Source organism: Zootoca vivipara, chromosome 1 (assembly GCF_965207765.1).
Source record: "Zootoca vivipara chromosome 1, rZooViv2.hap1.1, whole genome shotgun sequence".
Taxonomy (NCBI): domain Eukaryota; kingdom Metazoa; phylum Chordata; class Lepidosauria; order Squamata; family Lacertidae; genus Zootoca; species Zootoca vivipara.
In genome coordinates, this window is record NC_142582.1 from 96945319 (window position 1) to 96962765 (window position 17447).

Consider the following 17447-nt stretch of genomic DNA (forward strand, 5'->3'; position numbering starts at 1 on the left):
CATTTCTTCCCCTTCTATTTGCCAGGAGGTGATGGGACCAGTGGCCATGATCTTGGTTTTTTTGATGTTGAGCTTCAGACCATATTTTGCGCTCTCCTCTTTCACCCTCATTAAAAGGTTCTTTAATTCCTCCTCACTTTCTGCCATCAAGGTTGTGTCATCTGCATATCTGAGGTTGTTGATATTTCTTCCGGCAATCTTAATTCCGGCTTGGGATTCATCTAGTCCAGCCTTTTGCGTGATGAATTCTGCATATAAGTTAAATAAGCAGAGAGACAATATACAACCTTGTCATACTCCTTTCCCAATTTTGAACCAATCAGTTGTTCCATATCCAGTTCTATCTGTAGCTTCTTGTCCCACATAGAGATTTCTCAGGAGACAGATGAGGTGATCAGGCACTCCCATTTCTTTAAGAACTTGCCATAGTTTGCTGTGGTCGACACAGTCAAAGGCTTTTGCATAGTCAATGAAGCAGAAGTAGACGTTTTTCTGGAACTCTCTAGCTTTCTCCATAATCCAGCGCATGTTTGCTATTTGGTCTCTAGTTCCTCTGCCCCTTCGAAATCCAGCTTGCACTTCTGGGAGTTCTCTGTCCACATACTGCCTAAGCCTGCCTTGTAGAATTTTAAACATAACCTTGCTAGTGTGTGAAATGAGCGCAATTGTGCGGTAGTTGGAGCATTCTTTGGCACTGCCCTTCTTTGGAATTGGGATATAGACTGATCTTCTCCAATCCTCTGGCCATTGCTGAGTTTTCCAAACTTGCTGGCATATTGGGTGTAGCACCTTAACGGCATCATCTTTTAAAATTTCACAGATGGATATATAGTCTCTATGCCGGAACAGAATTATCTTCTGATTCAAAAATCCATCGCATCTCATTTGTAGAGTCACAGAGCTGCATGAGATGCCACCTTAGTTATGTCATTAACACAGCATGGACCAGATTGCAGCAGCCAGACTGAGGGGAGTCTTAGTGGACCTTTAGGATGGTCTGTCTTCAGGGAGTAACACAGCCCAAAGGACTCCAAGTGATGCTGAAGGCTGACCCGGAACATGTTCTAGTTGAAATGTGGAGCTCAAAGCAGCATGCCAATTGTATGGTCACAGCAGCCCTGTGAGGCAGGTTAGGATGATAGACTGTCCCAGTGTCACCTAGTGATGAGTGCCATGGCTCAGTGGGGATCTTAAACCTGAGTCTCCTGGTCTCCGTCCAACATTCTAAGCACTACTACATACCAACTCACTTAAAGCACTGTAAGTCCATCCATCCTGCTTAGAGAGCTCTGAAAAAAGATGGAAGTTCCTTTAGGAACATGTCTCACATTCAAGTACCGGATACATATATGGATCATCTTGGGGTACTATGGGGACTTTAACTCAGTCTGTGGGTTTCTGTTCCCTCTTCTTCCAACCAGCCCCTTCCAACACTCTCTGCAACTGTTTTGGTGGGTTATATAGAAATAATGAAGAAGAAGAAAAAACCCCTCAAAATACCTTCTCAGTAACTGTCTTGCTGCTGAGGTCTGATAAACAATGGGACTATTAGCAAGAAGGCATTATCATGCCTGGTGATATTTCATAGGGTATTTGACAATCCATAGGGGCTGCTTCTGCTGCTCCATAAATAAGATATACTATTTAATGGGTCTCTTTTATCATACACATCATGGTGAATCTACAAGAACATCACTTAACTTGGCCTATCCATCTTTCACCCACCACGTCCTTACAGACATCAACAAACTGAAATAACATGTTGGATTTTCTGTTATGAATATGTATTTTTGTACTTTACATGCTCAATTTTGCTTCCTCCCCATCAGGTCGGGTAGTGCCCGATATATTATGAAGAGTGATTGACTGAGGGAGTGGAGTTCTCAGACACCTGAGGGGTTATGTAAAACACTGTGGAACCAAGTGATTGTGAGCTATAGTCCACACACTTTAGCTGTAAATTTACCCCGTCAGCTAGGTACACTGGAAATACATATTATGCTAATAGTCTCTTGCCCTCCCTCAAGAAACTCCCTATGCAGAGATGCACTGTACCTATGACATGCCATGCTTTCTCTGATAGTTTTGTTATATATAAAACAAGCCAATATGCAAATTTGAATATTCCGTTCTATCAACCCATCTAAAATAATGCATCAAATGAACTGTGTTGCAATGTTTTAAGGCCAAGGGATTGGGCGTTTTGCAACCACAAACTAATAAACTTCTATAGCTTTTCATGGCAATGTACCTCTGCTGAAAATAGCTCCAAGCTAGGTCTTGAGAATAGTATAAATGAATTCTTGCTCATATTGGTTAATGTGAATTTTTGTATCAATTTTATTTTACATACATATATATATGGACAGATCCTGAAGCTGAGGCTCCAATACTTTGGCCACCTCATGAAAAGAGAAGACTCCCTGGAAAAGACCCTGATGTTGGGAAAGATGGAGGGCACAAGGAGGAGGGGACGACAGAGGACAAGATGGCTGGACAGTGTTCTTGTGTTCTTGAAGCTACAAACATGAGTTTGACCAAACTGTGGGAGGCAGTGCAAGACAGGAGTGCCTGGTGTGCTCTGGTCCATGGGGTCACGAAGAGTCGGACACGACTAAACGACTAAACTATACACACACACACACACACATAGCAAAGTCTTCTCATCATTACAGTGGTACCTCGGGTTACAGATGCTTTGGGTTACAGAAACTTCGGGTTACAAGCTCTGCTAACCAGGAAATCGTGTGCTAGCGGCGCAGCGGCAGCAAGAGGCCCCATTAATGAAAGCACGCCTCAGGTTAAGAACCGTTTTAGGTTAAGAACGGGCATCTGGAACGAATTGAAGTTCTTAACCCGAGGTACCACTGTATTATCGTTTCTATATATAGCCTGCCTTTGATTTCAACAGGGACTCAGGACAGCTTACAACTGATCAGATTTGGCTCTGATCCACTGGCTCTGGGATGGCAAGGGTTGAACCCAGGACTTTCTGCCTGCAAAGAGACTAAATTACAGTCTCTTCCCATGTATGCATGTAAAGTAGTACACAAGAATACAGTGGTACCTTGATTCTCAAACGGCTTAGTTGCTGAACAAATCAGCTCCCGAATGCTGCAAACCCGGAAGTAAGTGTTCCGGTTTGTGGAAGTTTTTTGGAAGCCAAACGTCTGACACTCCTGCAGCCAATCAGAAGCCAATCCTTGGTTTTCAAATGGTTTCGGGAGTTGAACAGATTAAGTTCGAGAACTAAGGTACTACTGTATACTCATTATAGCACTAAACCTTTCATGCTCGCTTCCTGAGAAAGTTATGACTATTTGCCCCACATCTTCTGCAGGGAAGACAGGGACAAATAGTTGATTCAGCTTTCTTGCAATCTCCCTACCTTTATTTAGCACATCTTTTACTCCCTATTCATCCAACAGTCCAACAATCTCCCTTGCCAGTTTCCTGCTTCTGACATATTTAAAGAAAGGTTTCATTGTTGTTGTTGCTCCTAATGGTTTTAGAAACATAGTCCTCAGATTCTATTTTTGCATCCCTCGTGGCTGTCATGGGGAACCTGTGGCCCTGAAGTGGTGTGTTTCAACGACAGGATGTAGTCCAGGGCATGATTCAGTATCTCAGAAAATGACTCAATTCGACTTGGAAAGTGCCTATTTTTGCTCAGATCTGCCTGGCTTCAGAAAATATGAAGATGAGCATATATATATATATATATATATATATATATATATATATATATATAATATAGTCAGTAGCTCTTGAAATGTCTACCTCAACTGTTGGAACTTGTAATTTCCTGGAAATGATTAAGAGATTAAGAACTGATTAAGAACATACATTAAGAGAGCCAGTTGGATCAGGACAAAGACTTATCTTGCTCAGTATCCTGTTCTCACAGTGCCCATCCAGATGTCTATGTTCAAGCTTTCCACAGACATCTGGGTGGGCACTGTGAGAACAGGATACTGAACAAGATAAGTCTTTGGCCTGATCCAACTGGCTTTCTTAATGTTCTTATTTGGATTCAGATTCTGACATATTTTGGGTACTAAATAATAGAAAACCATAGAAGAAATTGTAGACTTTTGAGAAGAGAATTGACAGTTTCATTCGTATATATTGTTCCACACTTTAAAACTACTCTCATGGGCATTTATCTCTCTCTTTGCTTCACTTTCTATGTAGGAGACCCCTCCCATCCAATATAACTCAGTTTGGCGCACTACCTTCCATACAACACTTTAAGCTATTAATCTTCAATCATACACCCCAGGGCTCCATTTTAATATTGTTACGTTAAGTTCTGAGGAATAAAATACGGAGTTGCATAGCTCATCTGGTGGTACAGAGTGACCTGAGATATAAAATTAAGTCTGTATCCCATACAACATGATATATAAAGCTGGAAAAGCAAATAATCTACAAGCAAAAGTTTTCAGAAGTCTGAGAATGTTCAACTACATCCAAACCATACTACGGCTCTCAATCCACAATTAGTTTACCATAGCGGCATGATGAATATTTTTCATCTACCGGTATACAGCTACAGTACAAAGTGGATTACTAGAGAGTTTGGCAAACTTACATGGCAATCAGTGAGAATCCTTAAGAAATGGTTTCTAAATTAAAAACATAGTTGTGACGGTGAACCTAAAGAATCAAATGATGGCTGTAAATACAATTCTAGGTCAAGGTCACAATCAGGAAAGTCTAAAATATAAAGTCTAAAAGGGTTGTACTGTATGACTTCCAGGGTCCCTTCCAAATATATGATTCTGTGAGTATTGTTCTGATCCATTTTGCTGCAAAAGGTGTCTTTAGATGGACTTTTGGATAGTGGAGTTGAATTGCAAATTAGTTTTGTATAAAAAGCAATGAGTAGGGTAGTTCCCCTGAACTCTTACCTCTTCCAAAGCCACTGGCAGCATGTATGGCACAGCTACATACCAGATATGGTTCTGCCAATATGGCAAGAGCAGAGTTTAGGAGTCGGGTCCATTATACCGTATCCTTCAGTCCATTATACCGTAACCTTCAGTGCAGTTGCTCACAGGACTGGAATTCCTTTATGGCCTTGATTGGGGGAGGGGGGAACATATGGCCCTCCAGATGTTGCTGAAATACAACTCTAACCAGCAAGCATGGTCAATGGGCAGGGATGATGGGAGTTCTAGTGCAGTAACAACTGTAAAACCAAAGGTGCCTCATCACTGCCCTAAATGAAGGGTGGGTAATCACAGGACCTGGGGCCAAATGTGGTCCTCCAGGCTCTCTAGCCACCCTTCAGGACTGTCTTCAGGCCATATCGCCTCTCAGACCTGCTCTGTGTCCACTCCTCGTTGCTGGATTTTGTATGGCTGGAATGTGCCCTTGGATCGTGCTGATGTCTCTTGCTTTCCTGGATGGAGGATGCTGAGGTGTGTTTGTGTGCATCTGTTGTAGTAGCCTCGTTGCTGAGCAACGATGTGCAGAGCTCAATAGAGTGGGAGGCCAGCCAACCGGAAGTGTCTCTGAGGTGTACTTGCCAGGAGGCAGAGTCAGCATCCAAAGTCCTAGGGCTGGGCAAAGAGTAATCCATGTGTTCAAATAGTCCAGGGGTCAGGGAATCTAATGATCATGGGGTCAGGGGTCAAGACAAGCAGGAAGCAGCAAGGTAGGGCCAGGAAATCCAAGCGCTGTATCCAGCATCTGACTGCTGCCGAAAGCTCTGCTGAAGAAGGCTGCAGCCAGCTAGTTCTCACCAGCGCCTTCTCCTCTGTGTCCTTGAAGGCTGATCAGCTGCAGGTGAAGTCCCCCTTCAGTGTGAAGCTGACATCTAGCCCATGACACCTGTGTGCAGAATATATGTGTGTATAAAGAGAAGAGTCACATTCATTGCTCTGCCCATTTTTGCCCACTACTGGCATGCCCATGAGGGCTATGATGTTTCCCAACAGGAAGTTGCAAAGGGTGATACTGAATGGGTTGGAAGAAGAATGGTGAGGGATGGCATGCTGTGTGCATAAGAATGTAAAAAACAGCACTGTTATATCAAACCAAAGGCCCATCTAGTCCAGCGACCTTTTCTTACAGCGGCCAACTAGATGAAGAAGAAGAGGAAGAGGAAGAGGAAGAGGAAGAGGAAGAGGAAGAAGAAGAAGAAGAAGAAGAAGAAGAAGAAGAAGAGGAGTTTGGATTTGATATCCCGCTTTATCACTACCCGAAGGAGTCTCAAAGCGGCTAACATTCTCCTTTCCCTTCCTCCCCTACAACAAACACTCTGTGAGGTGAGTGGGGCTGAGAGACTTCAGAGAAGTGTGACTAGCCCAAGGTCACCCAGCAGCTGCATGTGGAGAAGCAGAGACACGAACCCAGTTCCCCAGATTACGAGTCTACCGCTCTTAACCACTACACCACTACACTACACCACACTGCCCGAGGGAAGCGCAGAAGCAGGACCTGAGCTCAACAGTGCTCTCCTCACCTGCAAATACCAGCAACTGGTATTCTGTGGAAGTGGAATAAAGCCACAGAGGGGAGATCGGGTGCCCTATCTACCATCCCATTGACTCCACCCTGCCCCACTGGCCGTTCACTGCTTGTGAATAAATAAATAACAGAGAAAAACTTTCGGGGGGGGGGAATCAAAAGTATATGGAGATAAGTTAATATTGACAAATTGTCCTCCACAAATGTGATGGTCTTTTGTGCTCTCCCTCCCTCCAAATTTCTCTACAAGCGTCTTGCTAGGGCTTCTCGTCAAGCCATGACTCTCTGCTCCACGCATCAATTGGGGTAATTGGGAATAAGCCAGAAGCGTGTCTGTGCTTCCTTTCATTGCCTGCAGTGCTCCTTTTGAACTACACGTTCAAGTGCTTCTTATTCATTTTCCCCCTCACAAACATACAACCTGAAATCCCAGATCAGTTCTGAAGCCTCAGGATTAGAAGCCAAAACTGAGCTGGTATTTCAGGATTCATATGGTTTTGAGCCATTTTTATTTTTCACTGCTAAAAAAAACCCCAAAACAAAACAAAACAAAAACCCCGTCCCTGACACATAAACTCCTAACAATTTCTGCATTTTATCTTGACGTTGGGCATAACTGAGACAGAGTAGTCTCAACCTGCCGATAATTCCCATTTTACAAAAGCAGGAGCTGTATTATAATGGGAGCATACAAATAAGAGCAGATTCCTGCCTGCTTGTATTTCAGATGCAGAGCAGATTCAAACTGATAGTTCTCATCAGGGAATGAACATTAAAAAGCTTAGTGTCTAAGGCAGGCTAAAGAAGAAATGCCTTTAAAACAGGGGATCTGACAAGAATTGCATCTGCAAATAGATGTGCAAGTATAATCCTGCACAAGTTTACTGAAAACTAAGTCTTACTGTGCACCTCAGGATAAGTGCAAAGGGTCGCAGTCTTTGAGACCCAAGTGCCAATAATTGTTGTGATGTTTAATAATTTGGATTAGAAAGTGCTGTGCTGGATTACTGCTACTTGCTCTCCATGGGGCTGCCCTTGAAAACGGCCCAGAGGATGGTACAGAATGCAACAGTCTGAATGCTGATGGGCAATTCTGCAGGATAACACCCGTTCTCAAAGGCCTGTGCTGGCTGCCTATCTGTCACTGGTCTGCCAGGTTTTGGCATATAGAGAGCTAAACAATTTAGGATCCAGTTATCTGAAGGAGCTCCTCTCCCCATAACATAAACAGTCTTGATATCTTGTTAGATGAAAGGCAGTATAGAAGCATAGGGAATCCCTCCACACGCATGGTATACAGAAGCAAGCTGTGGGCTCCTGCACTCTCCCACAACATATAGAGAAGAAGAAGAAGAAGAAGAAGAAGAAGAAGAAGAAGAAGAAGAAGAAGAAGAAGAAGAAGAAGAAGAAGAACCCCACCCACTCAACTGAGTTGCTCCAGCCACTCTGAGCACCTTACAGCATAATATAAAAACACTGTGAGACACTGACCATTAAAAACTTTCCCATACAGGGCTGCCTTCAGATGTCTTCAGAAAGTTGTGCAGTTGTTTATCTGAAGGGAAGGTGTACCAAGAAGGCCCTCTGCCTGGTTTCCTGTAACTTCTCTCAGTGAGGGAACCACTAGAAGGCCTTTAGAACTGGGGGCCTTAACTGTGAGATAGAGCTCATGTTCCTTCAAAATGCAGCCCTACTTGGAGATGCTGAGGATCAGACCTGAGACCTTCTGCCTGCAAAGTAGATGCTTTGCCACTGAGCTGTGGTTCTGCCCCACCTCCCTGAAAAGACCATCTGTATGTGGTCCATCTGTAAATTTAAAAGGGGGGGGAGACATGCTTTCTTCCCTTGATAGTGTCAACAGTGGTGAGTGTAAATCTTTCTCCCCCCTCCTAAACTGTTTTTGGAGGAGTGAAGAATAAAGCGAAGGCGGAATCCACTTCACCCCAGTAATGTGAGAAGGGCCCTTAATCTGGTGGCTTTTGTTATTCTTAAAATTTCAAGGGCACTGTCATATGAAACCTGACCAATTTGAGTAATCATTGGATGTACAATTTTTTTTGAAATTTAACTAGTTATTAAACTGCCAAGTTTCTTCCATATTCACATATATATATTTAGGTGCCTTTTTTGTAATATGGTCCAAGTACTGTTGCAAATTATTTCCTTTCTTTGTCCCCCCCCCTCTTCTTGAAACATTTGAGCATTTGCTATTTGCCTTTAAAGCTTTGAAGCTCATATGATGGGAGAATCAAATTTTGTTTCTGCCGGCAATAGATCAAGTGCTTAGTTCTCAAAGTATTATTTTTAGGACCGGTGAGAAGAATTTGGCTACTATCTCTGGCAAATGCTCATATTTGTATCATGTGCAGATCAGGCAACTCACCCATCTAGCTCTGTAGTGTCTACACTGACTGGCAGCAGCTCTCCTGGGTTTCTTTCCCAGCTGTACTTTAAGATGTCAGGGACTGATTCTGAGACCTTTTGCATGCAAAGTTTGTATTCTACCATTGAGCTGCCCTGTCCTACCAAAATAGAAGTGTCAGAGGTAGGGTCTGCAACAGGATCAAAGCTATGGTTTGTTGGAAGACTAGTTTTTTATTGCAAATAAATATTACCATTAGAGATTGTTGTTGTTGTTGTTGTTGTTGTTGTTGTTTAGTCGTTTAGTCGTGTCCGACTCTTCGTGACCCCATGACCATTAGAGATTAATAATGTATAAACAGCTTTACGATATATGTCAGTTGCACCTTAGTGCCATACAATCACAGTTAGATTATGCTATCCATCACCATCATTCTTAAAAATTCTTAAAAATGCTTTTAAGAATTTTTCCACAAAAAAAAATGTAGAATCTTTTTAAAATATTTTTCTTCAGTGGAAATGTGTTGGAATTCAAAAACTGTTTCATTTTTTCTCCAGAAGGCCTGTAATCTTGGCAGGTCCCTGACTTCCACATACTGCCTCAAAAATACAGTAGCAGAAAGAGCAATACCCATCTTGAATATTGCCACATTGACTTATAGAACTGTGCCCTTGAGAAAAAGACTCAGAGAAAAACGGAGAGCCATGTGGTGACAAAAATGAAATAGAACTGTCATCTAGCAGTTCTTCATAGTCCATCAAGTAAACTATTAAAGATATAAGAAGAGGCACAGTGTGCTCGGGCAAAGGTTGTTAAACCACTACTCCAAGGGCAGGTCACAGCACATTGCTAAAGATTGTTAGTAAAAGATAAACCAGTTTTCTCTATGAAACCTGACACCGTCAGTTCCCAGCCTCACCTTTAATGCTATGTGCTTGCAAACAGGGACCCAGCTGGATAAAGTAATATTGTAAGACCTTTCAGAGAGTGATTGTACTTCAAGTTCAGGATATTTTGCATTAAAGAAGCTTCACACTCTTTTCGTACTGTTGGTCTTCTTATTTCCTTTAGCTCGTGTATCTTAGCCTTATTGTAATTTAAATAAAGGCATTGTTTTATTTATATATTAGAATTTCCAGCTGTTCGCGTCTCCAAAAACTCAAGCAGGCAAATACTCTTTCCCATATAAATTCAACAATTAAACAGCTTCCGAATGTAACAAATATTCAGCCTCGAACCCTACTAGAAAGCTAAGCCACCCAAATCTTGCTTAAAGGACAAAGTAGGCTCTGAGGGATCAGAAGTAGGATGACACTTAACAACTAGAGCTAATTGGAGGCAGGATTCAGGATGTAAGTCAAGGGTCAAAATGAAGTAAGTATTCCTAGTGTGTGACACCAGTTGTCAGCAGTAAGGAGAGGTATACACAAAGAACCAAGTAGCAAACTGGGTCTGGGGAATTAAAGGAGATGGGAACCTGCAGCATATGGAACCTTTGGCTCACACTCCTGTGTGTCTGGAGGCAGTTAGAGGATGGATGGCGGCTAACAAATTGAGGTTGAATCCTGACAAGACAGAAGTACTGTTTTTGGAGATCAGGAGGCAGGCAGGTGTGGAGGACTCCCTGGTCCTGAATGGGGTAACTGTGCCCCTGGAGGACCAGGTGTGCAGCCTGGGAGTCATTTTGGACTGTCCATGGAGGCGCAGGTCAATTCTGTGTCCAGGGCAGCTGTTTATCAGCTCCATCCGGTACGCAGGCTGAGCGCCTACCTACCAGCAGACTGTCTCACCAGAGTGGTGCATGCTCTAGTTATCTCTCGCTTGGACTACTGCAATGTGCTCTATGTGGGGCTATCTTTGAAGGTGACCCAGAAACTACAACTAATCCAGAATGTGGCAGCTAGACTGGTGACTGGGAACGGGCGGCTGCCAAGACCACGTAACACCGGTCTTGAAAGACCTACATTGGCTCCCAGTACGTTTCCGAGCACAATTCAAAGTGTTGGTGCTGACCTTTAAAGCCCGAAATGGCCTCGGTCCAGTATACCTGAAGGAGCGTCTCCACTCCCATCGTTCTGCCCAGACACTGAGGTCCAGTGCCGAGGGCCTTCTGGCGGTTCCCTTACTGCGAGAAGCCAGATTACAGGGAACCAGGCAGAGGGCCTTCTCGGTAGTGGCACTTGCCCTGTGGAACGCCCTCCCATCAGATGTCAAAGAGAAAAACAACAACCAGACTTTTAGAAGACATCTGAAGGCAGCCCTGTTTAGGGAAGCTTTTAATGTTTAATAGATTGTTGTATTTTAATGTTCTGTTGGAGGTTGCCCAGAGTGGCTAGGGAGACCCGGCCGGATGGGCGGGGTATAAATAAATAAATAAATAAATTATTATTATTATTATTATTATTATTATTATTATTATTATTATTATTAGACTGCAACTACCATCACCCCTGGCAATTAGCCATGCTGGTTGGAACTGAGGGGAGTTGGAGTACAACAACACCAGGATGGGGGATCCTCTCCATCTCTGATGCAGAGCAAAGATTCAGAAGTCTGAGCCATTGGCTTTTGAATGTACAAAAGCCTACAGAATGTGTATTAGAAGCTTGTTCTAGTCAGTTATATTGAGAATTATAATGTTGCTTCTGCAGTAATTTTGAGAGCCCAAGTGCCTTGGGGTATCTCATGGGCTATTGAAACAGAATGTCCTCACCTTATACCAGTTTCCCAGACTCTCAGGCTCTACTCAGTTATGTTCCCAAGAGGATAGAGTTTCAAGCTGTTGGGAAGTTTCCAAATATACTTCTCTCTCTAGCTCACAGCCACAACTATTGGGAGGGCACCCACCAATGATCGTATGTAACATGATGAAACATAGAAAAGGATACTATTGCTGAGGTGCATTGAGTCTGGGCTGCTTGAATCTTTATGAGTCGAATCTAAAATCCAGTGTCTTCAATTACCCCTGGAAGACTAGTTGTAGCTAGCGTAAACAGTGAAGAGTCTTGTGACACCTTAAAGACTAACAAATTAATTATGGCAGAAGCTTTCATGGGCCATAATCTACTTCACCAGATGCGTAAGATGCCACCCTAAATTGGCAGATATATAAACACAGGTGGGGGGGCAGGGGGGGCAGATGGGAGCAGTAAGATCAGAGGAGAAAGAAATGCAAGGAATACAAACATCTGACCTATCAATGTAAAAACAAAAACGATATGGTGCACATTCTTAGAGTTCTTTGAATGCAAATGTTACTGGTTGTAGAGAAACTAGGAAATGCTCATCTATGAAACACCAAGCATTACTAATCAGTGCCTCCTTTCATTTGAAACACTAGAAATAGTTCTTCCCATGGCTGAGACAAGTTTGAGATTCCCCCCCTCCCATACCAGAAACTAAGACATCTTCCTCCTTCTACAAATCCATATTTGGATATATGTCTCTTCAGGTTCTCTCCATCACTTTCTGTTACTTCCTGCTTCCACATAAGCCCTGCAGTTAGTTTTAGATTGTCCACATATCACATAGGTGGTTGTACCCTTGGTCTTTTAAAATTATAGGGATCCACACGAGAACTTCTACACACTAGGACCTTCTTATACCACCTGTAATTTCACAATAAGCTTCCTTTAAATATTCCCAAACACCATATTTCATCACTTCCACGTCATTGCACCAACCCTGTTCCACACAAAAATAGCAAACTTCATTACGTCATTACTCCATAGATTGATCATCTAATAACAGTCTATTGTCCAATCTCACCATAGTGATATCTCAATTGTTTAACCATGCATTGAGCATTCTGTACAGCAGGAGTGGAGAAACTGTGGTCTCTCAGATACTGTTGGACTACAACTCCCATCATCCCTGACCACTGGCTCTACTGGCAGGAGCTGATAGGAGCTGGAGAACAAAGACATCTTGAGGGCCATGGGTTCTCCATGCCTATCATAAAGGCTGGGTCATCCATTTCAAAACAGGCACATTAGAACAGGTATACAATAGATTTGCAACAGTGATCATGTGTGAGGAAAGCTTATGTGAAGATATTAAAAAGATTAAATTAATCAAATTTATCAATCAAGGATCATAACTGAGTATCTTAGGAAGCTACTGTGGCTTTCAGAGGCTCTGTTGACACTAATAATAATAATAATAATAATAATAATAATTTATTATTTATACCCCGCCCATCTGGCTGGGCCTCCCCAGCCACTCTGGGTGGCTTCCAACAGATTAAAATACAATAATCTGTCTGCTTCCCAGGAGAACTGAAAGTTATAGGTCACCCCCAGTTATGCCCCAAATAGCTATATATCAAGGAGCAGCGTAGCATTTTCAGAATGAGTGAGTTCGCATATTTGCAGCAGCAAATCAGTGGAATAGGGTTTTTTTTGTGATGTAACTTTTCTCTAAAGATACATATTTTTCTTTGGTTTCTCATGAATGCCTCAAGCCCAGCCTGCTAGACAAATGACCTTGACATTATCGAAAGGGCTCTGACACACATCTGGGGAACAGAAAACACTTCAACAGATCCATTATGTAGATCAAAGCAGAACTCACTTCTTTTGCCATGAAAGAGGGATGGAACACTTGGTAGAAAGAAAACATTTTCTCTGGGTTAAATTAAAAGTAAAGATTTTCAAAGCAATTTCACATGCATGTAGTCATGGTGTGGGTATAGTGGTCTAACATCTACCAGCTGAAGACAAACTCTAGGTCTTGTGTTGCCTACAAGATATGATTGTGTTTCTTTTGATAAGTTGAAGTTTGGGGAGGATGTATCTCAAAGATGCTGTAAATCTGTTCTAAAGAAAACCAGAGCAGACGTCTGCTGTCTGGAATTTCTGCAGCAAATATTAAGAACATTTTACGATGCATTCTCATAATATCTTTCTCACCCCACACATTCCTATCATTTTTCTGCGTTCTGACATTTGATCTTTGCAGTACAGGGAATGGTTTAGAGCAGCTTCTGAAAACCATTGCCCTTTTCTTGGCTCATGAGTTTCTTTGTGAAACAATGCATGTAAAGAGGTCTGCAGTGGAGCCAACAAGCAGTGCAGAAGCTTGTTGTTCCTGACACCTTGACAGGATCAGGAAACACCAGAAAGGTGCTGCACAAATGCACCACTGAGGTTTAAATAATGACAGGGCTTTTGAGCCATCTGATGCTCCTAGCCAATCCCCCCCCCCAATTCATGTCAGGTATAAGATGTAGAGCATTGTAATAAGTTTAATGGCTCCAAGTGGGTAATAGCATATCATACAAAGTGTTTGTTGGGAGGCTACGTCTTCCTAGATACTCAGGACCACCACAGTGTAATTCTTCTTATGCTGTGGTGAACCGCATGTGTGGCAATCTTTGCCTGTGCAAACTACAACTTGCTGTTTCTATTGCCACATTCTGGATAGCATTGGAGTTGCCTAACAAGTTGGCAAAGCTTATTGCCTCTGGTGGAACCTAATACTATGTAATGATAGCCCTGCTAGCACAGCAGTGGTCCCCATCAGGACATTTGTGTAATGTTGACTGTCACTTAATGATCCGTAGGGCCAATATTATGCTTGGTGTTTGCATATGTTAGAATGCTGGTCCTAAAAGTAACATGTGTGTAAAAAGCTTATTTGCATGCTGCCATTCATTTGGGCTTCACCTTTAATACAAATGTATTTCCCCACTCAAATCAAGCTGTGTTAATTAAGTAGCCGAGGAGACAATGTTCACCTTGTTCAGGAGCATCCACAGCATGGCCACATCTCTTGGCCTGATTGAAGGCTACACAACTAACTACATTATCTGTTAGGACAGTTATATTCTCTCATATGACAATGACTCGCAATATGTAGTCACAGTCTTCTGGGGGAAGGAAAAAAAACAGCAATTACCGTGCAGCACTCGAATCTGCCTGCCAACAGCAGAACAGTGATTTGTGAGACACATCAAGAGCTTCTGGCAAGATCAATCTACCAAGATCCCTCTGATAGAGGAATAATGAGTTGACAAAGACCAATGTTCAGTTGGGTCCAAGCCCAATAAGATTACTGTACAGCATCATCAATATTGTCTGTGTTTGGAACTGACACAATCAGAATGGAATCAATTGCATTTTCCACAGCACTGTCACACATGATTTTTAACTTTGGCTCACAGCGGTGTGGAGGAGCTTGCAGATGTTGGCAGATTTTTTGCTAACTTATGGAATGTCATTATTAAGTAGGAACTGCACAGTACTGTAATTTGCAGTTCTGCTGTGTTCCCTTGTATGGTCTCTCGTTTGGAGGAGGGAGGCGGAGGAGAAGATGCAGTAGCCGGAGGGATTTGTCTGTTATCACCCTCATCTTGCTGTGATGGCTGAAAGTACCACATGATATACAAGGTACAGCTTGCTCTTTTTCGTGTTTGCGTGTGCACAGGTTTAATTTGGACTGCATAGTCTGAGCAATGTACACAGATGCACGGATTCCACCCCCCTCTTTGACACAATAAAGAAAATAGTTTGTTCGGTTTTTTTTAAAGAGCTCAGTGGTAATGTAGATGACCCTATTTGCCAGATCATCATTCCAGAGTTTTTTTTAAAAAAGCTTAGGAATGGATTGAGGCGGTTAAAAAAAATCCTTCAACCTCTACTTGGGTGTTTTATAACCCAATGTTCAGCTGCAAAAAGCTATCAGTGATATGTTCCTCGCAATCTATTTTGTGCAGTCCATCCTTTATATAGCTTGTGGGAAAGCCCCATCTATTATGCTATTTTACCGGTGTGGTATATAGCATGATGGTAGATTTGTATGTAAGGGGAAATGAAAACATCTTTGAAATGAGAGGGGAATATTCAATATGCAGGGCCAGGTTCCTTTGGAAAATGATTATAAAGATAGGTGTAGGAAATCACAAACGCTGGAAGAGGCAAAGTGTCCACTCGTAGGGCAACAACCCTCCACATCAACACCCTTCCCCAATAGATCAGTGGACGCAATCGATACTAAATGTGGAATAAATAAGGATAGTTACTTAAGCAGGAAAGCTGAGCCAAGTGCTACTGGGTGGGGGCGGGATGCATGCATCTAATTGGATATAATTTCTTTTGAAATGCAAACACAGCAATCAATTAGATATTGAGGGTGAATCAGACCCATTCACTAAGTTCTCCTTGGTTTAGGGCAAGGGTTTGCCAACCTTTTTTGGTTCTATGGGCACATTTGTAAACTGGATAAGCTACTTCAAACACCACACACTCTGCAGCCAAGCACATTCCACAACCTACTCTGGCTACAACAGAATACTTCTTGCAAGGTGAACTGTGAGGGGTGAGCAGGGCTTCGTGGGCACCAGTGGAGACCTCAGTATGCCTCAAATACAAAAGTTGATAACCCCTGGGTTAGGGTCATGTTACCCAACATTATGCTTCTATCAACTTCCTGGTGAGCCAATGTCCTCAGAGAGATTGCCCTTATTCTGCCAGGGAAAACATTTGCAACAAAGTCCGGAAAATGTCATCCTAAATGCTGTTCTGTACCAGAGTGTTCTGTTTTGGGGCTGCAAGTGCTTATCACAGTTACGGTTATGAGCAGCATTAAAAGGGACCCCTGACCGTTAGGTCCAGTTGCAGACGACTCTGGGGTTGCGGCGCTCATCTCGCTTTACTGGCCGAGGGAGCCGGCGTACAGCTTCCTGGTTATGTGGCCAGCATGACTAAGCTGCTTCTGGCAAACCAGAGCAGCACACGGAAACACCATTTACCTTCCCACCGGAGCGGTACCTATTTATCTACTTGTACTTTGACGTGCTTTCGAACTGTAGGTTGGCAGGAGCAGGGACTGAGCAACAGGAGCAGACCCTGTCGCGGGGATTTGAACCGCCAACCTTCTGATTGGCAAGCCCTAGGCTCTGTGGTTTAGACCACAGCGCTACCCTAGGCTCTGTGGTTTAGACCACAGCGCTACCCGCGTCCCTATGAGAAGCATTACTACTGCTCAAAAGAGTTTCCATTGGGCAGTGGTTCCATGTGAGGGATCAGGTTGTCAGCTTGACCCAATGGGCTTTATCAAATGAAAATGGGATTTACAGAACAATCCAAAAGCAGAAGGGGAGTAGCAGAACAGAAGGCTGAAAAGCCACCTTTTCCTATGCCCTGCTAGGCTCACATCAGCATAGTGGAAGATGGAGGTTTGTGGTTTTCCACTGTTCTGTTTCCTGTTATGGGTCTTTTAAATATATGATGAAAAATCTCCACAACCCTTTCTGGGGGCAGGGCAAGGGAACAGGGGGGCTCTCCCAACACAATCCCAACATGCCCTCAGAGCATCGCATCATCGCCATCATCATAATTTAGAGGTCGTTCCTCCTCCCCCAGGTGAACTCAAAGCGACTTATAAAAACTAACATTAAAAACAAAGTACAAAAACAAGAGTAAACAGAACATAAAATGCTTGCCAATATATGTATAAAAGAGCAGATCCAACATAACCCAATCCTGCTAAAATAAAAGCTGAAAATATTTTTGCCTCTCCAACGTCAGAGCTCCAACTCTGGAGAAGCGTCAAGTTCCACAGCCTTGCAAAGGCGACAAAGGAGGTCAAACTGCCCTGTTCAAAGGCC